This window comes from Talpa occidentalis, unplaced genomic scaffold (assembly GCF_014898055.3).
Source record: "Talpa occidentalis isolate TD23 unplaced genomic scaffold, MPIMG_talOcc4v2.1 talOcc4.8, whole genome shotgun sequence".
Lineage (NCBI taxonomy): Eukaryota > Metazoa > Chordata > Mammalia > Eulipotyphla > Talpidae > Talpa > Talpa occidentalis.
Window position 1 is genome coordinate 77661828 of NW_023605194.1, and position 17430 is coordinate 77679257.

Here is a 17430-nt window from a genome sequence, read left to right on the forward strand (position 1 = left end):
TGAGTGAGACCATCCGGTATTTTTCTTTTTCTTTCTGGCTTATTTCGCTGAGCATGATCCCTTCTAGCTCTATCCATGTTGCTTCAAATTGGATGTGTTTATCTTTTTTGAATGCTGAGTAATATTCCATGGTGTATATGTACCACATCTTCTTGACCCAGTTATCTATTTTTGGGCATTTGGGTTGTTTCCAAAGCTTAACTGTTGTAAATAGTGCTGCTATAAGCATAGGGGTGCAGGTGTTTTTTGGAATTGATGTTTCTGTGTCCTTTGGGTAAATACCTAGGAGTGGAATTGCTGGATCATATGGAAGCTCTATGTTTAGTAGGTCCAGAAATCTCCACACAGCTCTCCATAGTGGTTGGACCAGTTTGCACTCCCAAAGTGCAGAAGAGTTCCTTTTTCTCCACAACCTCGCCAACATTTGTTGTTGCAAGTTTCTTTAATATGTGCCATTCTCACAAGATGATATCTCATTGTAGTTTTGATTTGCATTTCCCTGATTACAAGTGATGTTGAACATTTTTTCATATGTCTGTTGGCCATTTGCATTTCCTCTTCAGAGAAGTTTCTTTTTAGCTCTTCTGCCCATTTTTTGACTGGATTATTTTCTTTGTTTTTGTTGAGTCTCATCAGCTCTTTGTAGATTTTTGAGATCAGTCCTTTATCATTAGTGTTGTATGCAAAAATGTTCTCCCACTCAGTGGGGTTTCTCTTTGTTTTAGTTATTGTCTCTTTTGCTGTGCAGAAGCTCTTTAATTTGATGTAGTCCCAGCTGTTTATCTTTGCCTTCACTTCACTGCTTTGGGTGATGTGTCTGTAAAGATGTCTTTGATGTGCATATCATGTAGTGTTTCGCCTATATTTCCTTCTATGTATTTTATGTCTTTTTTTTTTTTAAGATTTATTTATTTATTTATACAAGCACTGGGTACAGTCAGAAGCACAGGAGGGTGAGAGAATTCACCAGAGCCAGAGCGGGGAGAAGAGCAGGCAGAAGGACTGAAGTACACTGCTGAGGGGAGCAGCGGGCGGCAGGAGAGGTCTGCGCACCATGCGGGACCCTCCTCCTGTGACCGGGGAGCAGCCGGGATCGAACCGTCACTGCAGAGGCTGCGGGCAGCCTCGCAATCCAGCACTCAACCACTGCGCCACCGGGGAGGCCCTATGTATTTTATGTCTTATGTCTAGTTCTTTTTTTTTTTTTTTTAAACATTTGTGCTTTATTTATTTATTTATTTATTTATTTTAATTTATACAAGCACTGGGTACAGTCAGAAGCACGGGAGGGTGAGAGAATTCACCAGAGCCAGAGCGGGGAGCAGAGCAGGCAGAAGGACCAAAGCACACTGCTGAGGGGAGCAGCGGGGGGCAGGAGAGGTCTGCGCGCCATGTGGGACCCTCCTCCGGTGGCTGGGGAGCAGCCGGGGATTGAACCGGTGCTGCAGAGGCTGTGGGCAGCTTCGCAACCCAGCACTCAACCGCTGCGCCACTGGGGAGGCCCTGTCTAGTTCTTTAATCCATTTTGAGTTGGTTTTTGTGCATGGTGTTAGGTAGTAGTCAAGCTTCATTCTTTTGCATGTAGCAACCCAGTTTTCCCAGCACCATTTACTGAACACAAACTTTCTTTGCTCCAATGCATATTCTTTGCTCCTTTGTCAAAGATTAGTTGACCATAAATCTGTGGATTTATTTCTGGATTTTCTATTTGATTCCATTGGTCTGCATGTCTGTTCTTGTTCCAATACCATGCAGTTTTGATGATTATGGCTTTGTAGTATAGTTTGAAGACTGGGAGTGTGATGCCTCCATTCCCTTCCTTTTTTTTCAGGAGAGCTTTGGCTAGTACAATTTTTGGTGATTAATTCCCAAGTATTTGATTTTTTTTTTGTTTCGATAATAAAAGGGATGATTTTTTGATTTCTTCTTCTTCAGATTTATTGTTTGTATATAGGAAGGCTACTAACTTTCGTGTGTTGATTTTGTATCCTGCCACTTTACTGAACTGATTGATTAGTTGAATTAGTTTTTCTGTGGAGTTTTTGGGGTTCTCTATGTATATTATCATATCATCTGCAAATAGTGATATTTTGACTACTTCTTTTCGTATTTGGATTCCTTGTATGTCTTTCCCTTGTCTTATTGCTCTGGCTAGGACTTCCAGTATTATATTGAAAAGCAGTGGTGAGAGTGGACATCCTTGTCTTGTTCCAGATCTTCATGGAAATGCTTTCAGCTTTTCACCATTGAGAATGATACTGGCTGTTGACTTGTCATATATGGCCTTTATGATGTTGAGGTATGTTCCTTGTATCCCAAGAATTTCAAGGGCTTTTATCATGAATGGGTGTTGCACTTAGTCGAAAGCTTTCTCAGCATCTATTGATATTATCATATGGTTTTTATATTTCTTTTTGTTGATGTGTTGGATAACGTTGATTGATTTTCGGATGTTGAACCATCTTTGTGTCCCTGGAATGAATCCTACTTAGTCGTGGTGAATTATCTTATGGATACATTGTTGGATTCTGATAGCTAAAATTTTATTGAGGATTTTTGCATCAGTGTTCATTAGCCAGATTGGCCTGTAGTTTTCTTTTTTTGTGTTGTCCTTGTTCGGTTTTGGTATTAGTGTAATGTTGGGCTTCATAGAACGTGTTTGGTATTATCCCTTCCTTCTCAATTTTTTGGAAAAGTTTGCGAAGGATAGGCACTAATTCATTTCTGAACGTTTGGTAGAATTCATTTGTAAATCCATCAGGTTCTGGGCTTTTGTTTTGGGGAAGATTTTTGATTACCAATTCAATTTCCCTGCTTGAAATTGTTTAGGTGTTCTCTTTCTTCTTTATCTAGCTTTGGGTGATTGTAGAGTTGTAGGAATTTGTCCATCTCCTCTAGATTGTTGAACTTGTTTCCATATAATTGTTCATAGTAGTTTCTGATTATTCTTTTGATTTCTGCTGTGTCCGTTGTGATTTCTCCTCTTTCATTTGTGATCCTGTTTATTTGTGCTTTCTCCCTTTTTTCCTTTGTGAGCCTGGATAGGGGTTTGTCTATTTTATTTATTTTTTCAAAGAACCAGCTCTTGGTTTCATTGATCTTTTGAATTGCTTTTTTTTAGTTTTGATTTCATTTATTTCTGCTTTGGTTTTTAGTATTTCTTTTCTTCTACTGGTTTTGGGGTTTTTTTGCTGTTCTTTTTGCTTCAAGATTAGGTTGTTTCTTTGAGTTCTTTCTTGTTTCTTGATGTGAGCCTCTGTTGCTATATATTTTCCTCTTATTACTGCTTTTGCTGCATCCCATACATTTAGGAAATTGGTGTCCTCCTTTTCATTCAATTCTAAGAATTTTTTAATGTCTTCTTTGATCTCCTCATTAGTCCAGTGGTCTTCCAGTAGTGTGGGTTTCAATCTCCATGAGGTAGGAGAGTTCCTTGCCTTCTTTTTATGGTTTATTTCTAGTTTGATGCCTTCATGGTCAGAAAAGATGCTTGGTATGATTTCAATCTTGGTGCATCTGTTGATGTTTGTCTCGTGTTCCAGTATGTGATCGATCCTGGAGAATGATCTGTGTGTGCTTGAGAAAAAAGTGTACTCAGATTTTTTTAGGTTTAGTATTCTATAGATGTCTGTTAAGCCCAAGCGCTCTAGATCCTTATTTAGAGCTTTAGCGTCTTTACTTATTTTTTGTCTCATTGATCTATCCATTGTTGATAGTGGTGTGATGAGATTTCCTATTACATATGTGTTTTCTCTGATGTCTGTTTTCAAGGATGCCAATAGTTGTCTGATACATTTTGGTGCTCCTTTGTTTGGTGAGTATATGTTAATGAGTGTTATTTCTTCTTGAAGTATTGTCCCCTTGATCATAATGAATGACCATTGGGGTCTCTTTCTACCTTTTTGAGTTTGAAATCTGTTTTATCTGATCTAAGTATAGCTGTTCCTGCTTTCTTTTTTGGTCCATTTGCTTGTAGGATTGTTTTCCATCCTTTAACTTTGAGTCTATTTTTATCTTTTGTATCTAAATTTGTTTCCTGGAGACAGCAAAAGGTTGGGTTTTGTTTCTTAATCCAGCCTGCCATTCTGTGTCTTTTTATTGAAGAGTTTAGTCCATTTACATTTAGAGTTAATATTGATATGTTAGCATCTCTATTTGCCATTGTGTTTGTCTTTCCTTTGATTTTATTTATTTATTCTTTTAATAATTTTTTGGGGGGGCCTTCTTTTGTTGTTATTCGTCCCTCTGAGGTTCTGGCTTTAGGACTCCTTGTAGTATTTTTTGGAGCAGGGGTTTAGTTGTAATGAAATTCCAGAGCTTCTGTTTGTCTGGGAAGGTCCTTATTCCTTCTTCATAGAGGAAGGAAAGCTTTGCAGGATAGAGTATTCTTGGTTGGCGTCTGTTGACTATGTGCCTCCACTCTCTCCTTGTCCATAGTGTTTCTTTGGAGAAGTCTGATGTCAGTCTGATTGGTTTTCCTTTGTATGTTATCTGTTTCTTTTCTCTAATCAGCTTCATTATTTTTTCCTTACCTTGGATTCTTGGGAGCTTTACTATTATGTGTCTTGCTGTATTTTTTCTTTCATCATGGAAGTTTGGTGTTCTTCTTGCTTCTTGTATATCAATTTTTAGCTCCTTCTTCATGTTTGGGAAGTTCTCTTCAATTATTTCCTTGAATATTTTCTCTGTTCCTAGGTCTCTCTCTTCTCCTTCTGGGATTCCTATAACTCTTATATTTCCTTTCCTCATGGAGTCAGATAGTTCCCGAAGTCTTTCTTCAGTCTTTTTCATTCGTACTTCTATTTCCTTTTCTGTTTTGGTTCTTTTTATTTCTGTGTCTTCGAGAGTGCTTATTCGTTCTTCCATTTCCTCTATTTTGTTATCACTGCTTTTCCTAGCATTCTTTAGCTCTTCTGTTAATCCTTTGATCTCCTGAATTTCTTTCATTTCCCTCTTTAGGGACTCAATTTCATTCTTCTGAGTGTTGTTTTCCTTAATGACTTCCATCAGTTTTTTCATCATGGCAATTTTAAATTCTTTTTCTGGAAGGCTCAGAAGTTCTTCCAAGTCACCATAGTTGCAAGCTGGTGGGTGGTTTTCTTTTTTTGTGATGTGTCTTTTTTCTGTGGCGTTGCTACTTCGCTTGTAGTTTTTCTTTTCCCTGCTGTCTATCTTTTAATTTGCCTTATGCGTTGGGACACTGTGCCACTGGTACTGACTGGCATCTTTTTGGTGTGTTCTTTCGGGAGTTTCAGAAACTGGCAATCCAAATGAATCAAAAACTGTTATGCCAGAAATCTAGTGAGGTAGTGGTACTTTGAGTATGTTAATGGTCACTGTCACAGAATCTCTCCTCCTTCTGTGTTTAGTTACAAAGGTGCGTCTTGAAGTCCCACAGACTTCCCTGGAGGTGGGGTAGCTGGATTGCACTCTGGGTTCCAAATAAAGATTTATTTTTTATATTTATTTATGCAAGAACCGGGGTACAGACCAGATGCATGGGAAGGTGAGAGGATTCACCAGAGACAGAGCTGGGAACAGAACAGACAGACTGACAAAATATACTGCTGAGGGGAGCAGCGGGTGTGACAGGAAAGTTCTGCGTGCCATGTGGGATTCTCGCTGGCGGCTGGGGATCGAACCTGCTCTGCCAAGGTTGCAGACAGCTTCACAGAGTGGCGCTCAACCGCCTGTGCCACCAGGGAGGCCCTGTCTTTTCACTTTCTTTATGGCATTATTTGTAGCACAAAATTTAAATTTATCTATTTTTTCTTTTTTCTTTTGTGCTTTTTGTTCACATCTAAGAACTAAGCCAAGTTCACAAAGATTACTTCTGCTTTTTTCAAAACAATTGAATCTGATTTTTTTCCTTTTAATAGATCATTAATAAACCTTTTATCATTAAATATTCAACATGATTTTTAATGGTTGCATTATACTCCATTGTACAGATACGCGATATTTAGTTTAACTAATTCCCTTTTGTTAAATATCTAGGCTATTCCAAGAATAACATTATTTTCAAGTAATATAAGAAACACCCTCCATTATAACTTTATGTATATTAGTAATTTGCTTATAAGAAAAAATAAGACTGGAAATTACTCGGTAGGAATATTTTTAAGAATGTAAAGCATATTGACGTTGTACTATTAACAGTGTACAAGAACTTCAGTTTTCCCAAACCCTCACTAAAGATAAATAATATCATTTTGGACTCTTGAACAATTTTGGATTCACATTTTATCATAGATTCATAAGGACATCTCAAAACTATTTGTTTCTCATAGGTTGACTAGAAATCAAATAACCATTTCCCCCCATGTTTTAAAAATCTCAAAGGTTAATGTTATTTTCATTTCCAATATGAAGAACTGATTTATTGCTTCACAAGGCAAACTGCCATTGAAAGAAAACATTTCAAATGAAGTAACTTAATGAAGGAACCAATGACATATAGATTTACAGAGACAGTGACAACTCCACAGGGTCTCCCTTGATTACATTGATGTGGTCACCAAGATTGAGGTGAGCTATGCAGGTCCACAAGGAAAATTTGATCAACAGACTGAGTTGATTAGTCTCTGCTGAAAGAATTCAAAATAACCAATTCTCCAAAGATTGATGTTTAAAATGGGATGCTCACTTATTAATTTCTTGTGGGTTACCTCATTGACACAGACTAGTTTGTTATTGATGTTTGCTCAAGACAGGTCTCCCTGGTCCAGCCACTCAGGACGCACTCAGTAAATGTCTGAACTGTCATTGTTCTTACCTGGTCATTATTATTATAGTGCAATAGACTATTACTTTGCTATTGTCTCACCTTTATTGCATACACAGTTCTGATCTTTTAGGTGACTCTTGATGGTTTAGGATCATGTTTATTAATCTATGTATGTAATAAAATTTATGCACATCTTCAACAGGGAGTGGCCGGAGGAAAATAAAGCTCCTATGTCCATACAGAGAATTTTTCTCACTGTTCCTCTTCTCTTTTCACTCTTCTAGAGAAAGAATGCTCAGATTTGGGTTAAGAATAAAATGTGGGGCCTCCCCGGTGGTACAGCAGTTGAGCGCTGGGTTGCGTAGCTGCCCACAGCCTCTGCAGAGCCGGTTCTATCCCCAGCTGCTCCCCGGCCACCGGAGGAGGGTCCCACATGGCGCGCAGACCTCTCCTGCTCCCCTCAGCAGTGTGCTTTGGTCCTTCTGCCTGCTCTGCTCCCCGCTCTAGCTCTGGTGAATTCTCTCACCTCCCGTGCTTCTGACTGTACCCAGTGCTTGTATAAATAAATAAATAAATCTTTAAAAAAAAAAAAAGAATAAAATGTGTCCAAAGTTGACATTCAGGTTAAACAGGCTAGAGAACTGGATTAGGATAAAAATCAGTTGGTGTTTTCCTTTTATATACGTTTATATGTTGCTTTTTGCCCCTGCTCTCTCCCTTCCTCTTTCTGTTTTTTGTTTGTTTGTTTGTTTTTGTTTTGTTTTGTTGTGTTGTGTTTTTTTGTTTTTAACTATTATCTATCCTCCAGATAGTTGTACCTGCCTTTTAGGATTACATGAGACTCCCTATCATTAATTTTAAGATGTATACTTTTTTCACACTTTAAATCTCTGAAGCACTAGCACTTTTATTTCTTACTAGCTCATAAAGTAACAATGCAGCTGAAAATCAATGAAATTCAGATTCAGTGAAATATGATCATACTTGTAAGAACTTAATGAAGTATATGAAAGGCTAACTATTGCAGCACTACTTTTAATAGTAAAGGACTAGAAATAACTCAAATATTTATCAGCAAGAGACTGAAGCAATGATAGCTACACACAATGGTGTAATGGAAAGGAATGAAGCCCCACGTGATCTCCAAAATAGCTTGTTAGGTGAAAAAATGGGGGGAAGTGTCTACAGAATGTGTCCATTAATGTAATAGTCAGATATATATATTTGTGCACATATATAAAATATTTGCTTATATTTTCAAAAATAGAAATATAGACAAAGTTTTTTGTTTTTGTTTTAAAGTAACCTTCAGGGGAGGAAAGTACTAAGGTAGATGGACCAGGAATAAAAGCTCACCTTTGGGCCTCCCCTGGTGGCACAGCGGTTGAGCACTGGGCTGCGAAGCTGCCCACAGCCTCTGCAGCACCAGGTCGATCCTCAGGCGCGCAGACATCTCCTGCAGCGCCGCGCCCACTGCTCCCCTCAGCAGTGTACTTTGGTCCTTCTGCCTGTTCTGTTCCCCACTCTGGCCCTGGTGAATTCTCTCACCCTTCTGTGCTTCTGGCTGTACCCAGTGCTTGTATAAATAAATAAATATTTTTAAAAATAAGTAAATAAAAGCTCACCTTTACAGAATATACATTGTTTTGCAGATTTGATTTCAATTCACGTACATGTTTTATTTAATTTTAATATTAAACCAAAATGAAAAAAAAATAGGAATTCCTAAAAGTCAAAATGAAACAAAATGAAACCACCTCTGTATTGTTTTAGTGTCTTAGTCACACTGGTAGGAATTATTTCACTTGATTTTAAAACAATAATTGATTATATATCCCTAGGGGAGATAACAACTGAAATTTTTAAAAGATTAAAAAACATTGTAAACTGTTCTCAGTAATAATATATTAATATATTATTATTCTGAAACTTTTCTTAGAAGTCAAATAAACAACTATGATTCTAAATTTTAATTGAATAAATTCATGTTTTTTTCCTCCTAAAAAAGTGGTTATCTTACCTCTAGCCACTAAAAAGGCCCAGAAACAATAACCAGTGTAGTAGCAGTTAGCATCTTAAAGCCTACACTGGCGCCTTTAAATACCATTTTCCATTAAAACTCAGGCAACAAGCTCCTGATAGAAATGACTAAGGTCAAGTCTGGGTCAAAAATATCTGCGACCAGTGGTTGAGCGCTGGGTTGCGAAGCTGCCCGCGGCCTCTGCGGCTCCGGCTCGATCCCCGGCTGCTCCCCGGCCACCAGAGGAGGGTCCCACAAGGCCCGCAGACCTCTCCTGCCGCCCGCTGCTCCCCTCAGCAGTGTACCTCTGTCCTTCTGCCTGCTCTGCTCCCCGCTCTGGCTCTGGTGAATTCTCTCACCCTCCCGCGCTTCTGACTGTACCCAGTGCATGTATAAACAACAAACAAACAAACAAATAAATAAATAAAAACATGCCTCTAAAAAAAAAAAAAAAAAAAAAAAAAAATCTGCGACCAGCCTGAACTATCATTCCAGAAAGCAAGGAAACTATTAAAAACTTCTGGGATTATGTCTGAGGAACCCAGAAGTTAGACAGACTGAAGAGCTCCTCAATGTCAAAAATGGGACAATTTCAGCTTCAGAAAGAATAATTAGTGAAATAAATGGAAATGCATCACATATGTTAAAAATCCTCAAATTCAACAAGATAAAAAACAAAAACACTTTTAGGTCACTATTGGCGCATACTAGGGAACCAGCTCTTCAGTCTCCTGGTTATAAAGCAACACTATTAATCAATACACATCTCATGCCTTGACCAAAGATCTGTGCAATTCTGTCCCATTTCTGATTTCAGTGAAATAGCTCAGGCTTATGGCAGGCATGCAGAAATTAACCCTCATGGTCCAAAATCTAAGTTGGATAAGATGAAAATGGAAGACAGGAGATGGCAGACATGTTCAGAGAAAATAAATAAGTTAATGAGTGGCCTGGTGTAGCTGGAAATGGTCATGATGGGAGAAGTTGTACAAACAAAGCTACCAGGAAAGGAGTCTGTTGTAGATAAAGGAATATCAGAATCAGGGACCTCAGTTCATCCTCTGCTGAGAAAATTAGAGTTGCTTGGTAAAACAAGATGCTCTCCTTTTCATTTCTGGAGAAATTAAAGTCCCGGCAACATGCCTAATCTTGAAAGTGAGAATCCAGTATAGCATTTTTTTTTTCTGGATAAATAACTCAATTGGCAGCAGATTTCTAGTATTCTGATGGCTTTAGTCTCACGTGGTATCTTCAGCGTGTGTCAGTCTGCAGTGTTGAAACTGCTGACATCTATATGTGCCTCCCTTTGCTATGGTTTACAAGAGTAGACATTATAGCACCAGTATGTTTTTTTCTAATCATCCAATGACATCTTTCCAAGTTCAAGCTTTGGAATGAAAAATGGAACTAATTGCAATAAGCAATCTCCTGATTTGGCATCCCAGAAGCTTCACTGTCAGGAACTATGAACTTCAGTGAATGCAGGAGTTTGGGCAAAAGAAATAATATTGATCATTGAGATCATAAACTCTATGTTGTATTTGAGATTGGTAGAAAGATGTTTCTAAAATTATTAACAATACAGAGCGTGGAAGGACATCCCTGTCAAGGAGAATAACTACCATGACTTCCAGTGCTTTGGCAAAACCTCAGATGTGAGGCCTTCCAGCCAAGCATCTGTGATTTCATATTGTTGGAGCTTTCATTGTATCCCTGGTGGTTGCAGCTTTCTGTAAGTTTGCTATGGCTGAACCAAGAAAGAAAGCATACGCAGATTTCTACAGACATCATGATTCCATGAAAGATATTGAGTTGCTGAGGAAGGCTGGTATCTTTCAGAGTACAAAGTGATCTTGAAACATAAAGGATTTCTTTGGCTTGACTTCCATGGAAGTATGTCACTGACTTGTGTTCCTAAGCTATGAAACATGAATATTTGGGCTAAGGAATAATTTCTCTTGATAAATAAACAATTAAATACTGCAGGAAAAAATAAACTTATTAACAATATAATATCATGCTATTATATTAAATTCATCTCTGTAAAAGCTCTTCATATTGTATTTCATGCTTAATATAAAATCCACAGTATTATATTGAACTTGAGTGGCTCCTCTAGTTCACCCTCCATGTCCAATCAATCAGAAAACCTAATAACTCTATACTTTGCACATATCCATTGATTCTGTCCACTTCTCAGTATCCCCACTGCCTTTACCTTAATTTAGATCTTCTCTAGCATGAATTACTACTTCAGCTTCCTGCATCAGTTTTACTCCCCTAGGACCTCCTACACTCTTCTCCAAATTGCAGCATGAATAGAATGAGAAATAAGCCTTTGTTATGTTACTGAGATTTTGGGGTCTTACTAGTGCAGCATAACTTGACCTAAGTAGACTAATACCTAACATTTTTTAGTTCCTCACATATGCCATACTTCCAATTGGGTTTTTCCTTCCTCTCTTCTTTCCTGTCTTAATAGTCTCAATTCCTCTTCATTTTTCTGATCTCAGTTTAGATTTCACTTCCTCTGGAAAGCTTTCCCTCATCCCCCACATCTGACTACGTGCCCTTCCTATATACTCCTATGACATCCCATACTTCTCCTATCATATACATATTGCTCACTGTATAATTGTGTCCTCCATTGTTGAAAGCTTGGGTAAGGGCAGAAATCAGTCTTTCTTGTGCATCATTATATTCCTAGGCCCACCACCTGGTAGATGCTATAAAACAATTGAAGGAGAAAATGATTCCATTTTTATGATTTGTCATACTGTTACAGGACAACTCCAATGTGAAATGGGTTGGCCTGAATGTGGGTCCTCACCCATGCGCTTAAAAGGGACTTATAATGAGACTTAACTGTAGGTACACACAAATAGGGTAACAGAGGGTTTATTTACAAAAAGGGGAAATGAAGAAATGAATAATTCAGGGAGAAAGAGATAAATTGGTGAATGAGTCCTACCAGGTCCCTGATAGCACACTGAAAGCTGGTGAAAAACCAAGGACCCCTGGGCCTCTCCTGGTGGCGTAGGGGTTGAGCGCTGGGCCGCGAAGCTGCCCGCAGCCTCTGCAGCACTGGTTCGATCCCCGGTCACCAGGTGAGGGTCCCACACGGCGCGCAGACCTCTCCTGCCCCCCGCTGCTCCCCTCAGCAGTGTACTTCGGTCCTTCTGCCTGTTCTGCTCCCGGCTCTGGCTCTGGTGAAGTCTCTCACCCTCCCGCGCTTCTGACTGTACCCAGTGCTTGTATAAATAAATAAAAAAATTAAAAAAAAAAAAACAAAAACAAACCAAGGACCCCTAAGGCCTACACTTCCAGTTATATACCAAGCCTGGGTGCTAGTTCCCAGCAGCCCTCCCTTTGGTGATGATGACATTACGGGATTTTTAGTCTTTGGTGTCTTGGATTGCTTTGATCTAGGGTGGGAGTGGAGTCCATAAAACCCCATTTGTGGAGTTTGTCCAGGACATCCTTTTCTCCCATCAAAACTATTTATTAGAAAAAGTTACCAAAGGCAGAAAGTGGCAGGATCTTAGTTCTGGTTGATTCATTATGATGATACAAGTGAAAAAATAATATCAGTGGTAATCAGCCATCATCAACCTATGCTTTCAAGTCTTCTCTTTGATGTAAATGTATGCAATTTTTCCAATCTCATGTATGAAAAGAGATAAGGAGTAGGGGCCTTCCTGGTGGCGCAAGGGGTTAAGCACCGCACTATGGAGCAATCCTCAGCTTCTGCAGCACGAGTTCTATCCTGGGCCGGCAAGGGAGCAACCCACATGGTGAGATAGACCTCTCCTGTCTCGCCTACTGCTCCTCTCAGCAGTGTATTTCAGTCAGTCTGCCTGTTCTGTTCCCCACTCTGTCTCTGGTGAATCCCCTCACCCCTCACATCTCTGGCCTGTACCCCAGTTCTTGTATGCATAAATAAATAAATCTTTAAAAAAAAAAAAAAGAGTCGGGCCTCCCCGGTGGCGCAGTGGTTGAGCGCTGGGTTGCGAGGCTGCCTGCGGCCTCTGCGGCGCTGGTTCTATCCCCGGCTGCTCCCTGGCCACCACCGGAGGAGGGTCCCACATGGCGCGCAGACCTCTCCTGCCGCCCCGCTGCTCCCCTCAGCAGTGTATTTGGGTCCTTCTGCCTGCTCTGCTCCCCTCTCTGGCTCTGGTGAATTCTCTCACCCTCCCGCACTTCTGACTGTACCCAGTGCATGTATAAACAAAACAAACAAACAAATAAATAAATAAATAAAACATGCCTCTATTAAAAAAAAAAAGTAAAAAAAAAAAAAGTAAAAAAAAAAAAGTAAAAAAAAAAAAGAGTTAAGGAGTAGCTGCAAACTAATAGGTATGAGACTGAAGTTCCCAAGATGAAAGAATGATAGGCATTATTATTTCTATACATGTCTCAACAGCACATGAGATTAACACACAGGTCAGCTCACATTATTGCGGCATTTCCTGTTCTAAGACACAGCTTAAGGCAAACTTAGCATGGTTATGTAGGATGTATGCATTCCACAACTCTTGTTTAATTGAGTCACCCTGAATATTTTCTTGTCCCTCCCTGCCATGAAGCATAATGTCTCTAGTACATATTAATGCTGCCATCTGTGAATTCCATGTGAACTACTCTAGGTAATGCTTTCTATGGTCTCAGAAAAGACCTCTGTAACACTGTTGGTAAAAACTTTTTATGGGATCTCCCTGGTGGCCTAGGGGTTAAGTCTCAGCGCTATCACCCCATGGCCAGAGTTTGATCCCTAGCCAGGGAGTTAACCCACATATGGCGCAGCAGACCTCTCCTGTCTTGCCCTCTGCTCCCCTTAGCAGTGTATTTTAGTAAATCCACCTCTTCTGCCCACTTTGTCTCTGGTGAGCCCTCTCATCCCCAGAGTCTCTGGCCTACACCCCAGCTCTTCTACAGAAAAATAAATTTAAAAACCTTAAAAAAACTTTTTATGAAAAAAACAGATATAGCCATTTAGGTTAATTAAACTGTGCTTTGATGAGACCTAAGGGGAAATCTAAACCTAAGCTCTTTATTAAAGAGCACACAATGGGGTCAAATTGATATTTGAGTGGTTTGGTGGTTTGACTTACTAACCCTGAAAGATGAAGAGTTTGATGTTAAGTATTAGGCTTCATCTAGCACGCCTGAGTCACATGCAGTAATAGCTTGTAACTCAGCAGGCTGGGCTGTACATTAAAAATGAACCATCCCATATATGAATAATGACTATTTCTTCAAAAGTAACAATGTGATATTAGTGAATATGGCAAAGCTTGAAAGCTTCTACCAGCAAACTGATGAAAGTGGCAGAGTTAAGAGACACATACTAGTCTGGATTATTGCGGAGGTTGCCTAGGGATTGGGCAGGTACTGGGAAGGCTGAAAATGGTGGTTAGAACCAGGTCCCTTGATAGAAAGTTGAGGGCACAAGCTTTGGTTTTAGACCTAAGATAAAGAAGACCTTGAAGGCAGTGTCGTCTAGTGGATTTAGGAGACAGCCCTGGACTTTCAATTTCTGCTACACTGTCAGCACTGTGTGCTTTGGGCAAGTTGCTTAATTACCCTGTTTCTTCACTCGTATAATAGGGATAAAACACCTACTTTGTAAGATTGCACTGATAAGTAAGCATGATACTGTTTATAAAATCCTTGGCATAATGCCTGACCTCAAAGAGAGTCTAGCTAAATGGTACTCATCATCAGAGATGTCCAATAAAGAACAGGGCTGTCCTGTAGTAGGAAGCTCGCTGCCTCTAAATTATTCAGTAATTCAGTTAGCCACTAGCAGCATACCTCCTGGTATGAGCATGGAGAGTGGCAGGACTTGTGATAGGACCCTACCAAAAGCATTCAAACCTATGGCATATGAATGCTTACATTGCTTAATAAATATTGATTCTAAAATAAAATTGCTCCAAAATACACAAAATTAAAATTACTGGAGTCACAGGGAAAACACACAAATCCATCATTAAATGGGAGATTGCCTGTTTGATCTACTTTATCTATTAATGGAGTGAGAGACATACTGACAGGTAAATCTGAACATGAACAATAGTAAAGATGTAGAAATTCAAGCTACCAAACTTGATTTATTGTGTGTGTATATGTGTATATGTGTGTGTGTTTATCAGCCTCATTAGTTATTACTGGGGTGCATATTCAGTAGGGGGGGCATGAGTTTATTATATTATTGAGAAAAGCCACAACAAATTACAAATGTGACAAAACCTGGTAAAGGACCTTTTTTTTTAAAAAAAAGGAATTGTCTCACACACCTCCATAGCTTTCTCCTTCATTTTTTTTAGCTGCATAGCCTTTGATCCCCTTTTCATATGACAGTGATTTCTGTTACAGTTTTCTAAAGAGAGACAGAAAAAGATTATTATGTCTTTTTTTTAGCATGGTTTATTGAAAAATTTATTTTATTTTTTTAAAGATTTATCTATTTATGCATACAAGAACCGGTGCACAGGCCAGAGATGTGGGGGGTGAGAGGATCCACCAGAGACAAAGTGGGGAGCAGGCGGACTGACTGAAATACACTGCTGAAGGGAGCAACAGGAGAGTCAGGTGAGGTCTGCTGAGCCATGTGGGTAGCTCCCCGGCCAGGGATCGAACTCGAACTGCAGTGGCTGCGGACAGCTTCATAGGTTGCATCTTAATTCCCTGCCCCACCGGGGAGGCCCAAAAAATTTTATTATTGCTACGTGAGATGTAAAAAGCTTGTGTCTTCCCATCCAGAAAGAGTGACCTACAAGCTCAGGGATCTGAATAATTCTACTTTGTGATTCCCATCAATAAAGAAAAAAATTCAAAGTACATTTATAATTATATAATCATGAATACATTCTCAATGGAAAGAACAACTTTTTGACTGGACATTGGTCAGAACCTAATCCTGCATTTACAATCCTGCATTTACAATCATGAATTTTTACAGATTAGCTTCTAGCTTCCTATATCAAACTATACTTCTCCCCCATCATGCATATACTTCTAGAACTGAATGCTGTAGGACACATTGAGATCCTAATATGACATCTGTATCTGTTCCTGCCCCTTCCTACTCTGGGAATATTAACATATAACATATTATATACATATTATTATACATATTATAATACATATTAACATAGATACTTTGGGAATATTAACATACACAGTCTGTGTATGTGTATAATATATATATATATTCCACCTACCTAAAAGTAAATGGTATTCCTCCAGTTCAATCCATCTTCGTTCAAGCCCCAAATGCTTGCATCCATCCATCCATCATCATCCCAATTTAAGAAATGCTGAAGGTGGGAAAGCTGGAGTGGAAAAAGAAAGTTGTCCTAATCTATTGTGCAAATTTTATTTGCAGAGTTTACAAAAATATACGACCTTGTGAACACATAGCCAGGGCTGTGCTGTTAGGGCTATGGAAGGGACCCGTGGGGGTAAGGGGTCCTGAAATAAAGTTTCATTAGCTTTATGGTAAATTTGCTTCTAGTAATAACAAAATTCTGGGCACAGAGTTCTGGGAACCCAACTATCACCAGGAAAATGGATAAACAGTTATACATGTTGTAGGGTAAATGGTTTCCAGGCTTTTCTGCCCTCCAACCATTAGGATGACCCTGCCTGATGGGGTACCTGCAGTTGTTACATTGTTGTAAGCTGACTTGTTTACTTCTGTGGGCCCTGGGAGGGGTATTGAGATAGTCACCCAGAGAAGCAGAAGCAGGAGAGAGGCAGGAGAGAGAAGGGAGAAAAGAAGCAAGAGAAGCCCAGAGTGAAGACTTGCCAGGGGCTTGGAGGCCTACTGGCCTCCTGGCCCCCTGGCACTCCTGCCTGCCATGTACCTGGTTGCTGCTCTATGTGTAACAGCTCAATAAAAGCCTGAGAAACCCACTGAAGGCTCCTAGACTCCTCCTTTACCCCGGTCTGCTGAATCATAAAGAACCTGCCCTGTGGCCATCCTGCCACTACACTTGTTTACTTGAATACAAGTTTCAAGTACAAACAAAATTTTATTAGATAACCAAAATGAGCATTTGAACCTGGGAAGCAGTACTCTGTGAGAACTGTTTCAACAAACACGTTTGCATTATAGAGTTAGGAAGTGAGTCACTGACATTAAAAATATGATTATTCTTGATGGGAGGTTTCTGGTTCTGTTATTTTTTACCTAAAGATATAGCTGCTGCTGTCCAGTGCAGAGAAAGGCAATGCAGGGACTTAAGGAAGATGCAGTGGCTGGGTGCCCCTTGTTTAATTTTCTTTATCAGCTCTTTGGTCATCAGTGGGGATTGAAAGACTAGCTTTACCCACAGGGACCAGATTTTGCAGAGCTGTTCCACAGACTGCAGGCCTATGGTTTTCCCCCTTAGCTGCCAGAGCAGGGAGGGGTTATTTCCATAATATTTTATATGGTCACATATGTAAACTACAGAAACACAATATTGTGGCAGTGAAAATAAATGTTTTATTGTTTAAGTTGGGTGAATCAAACGAGATGTTGACTGATAAAAACAAATCACAGAATTCCCAGGTTATACCAGCTTATATGTATGTGTGTATACATGTGCGTGGCTGGGTAGCTGTGTGTGTGATCAAGCTCAAAAAGAAGAAACATGAAATAATGTAGTTTAGGGATGCTTTCAACCACCATAAA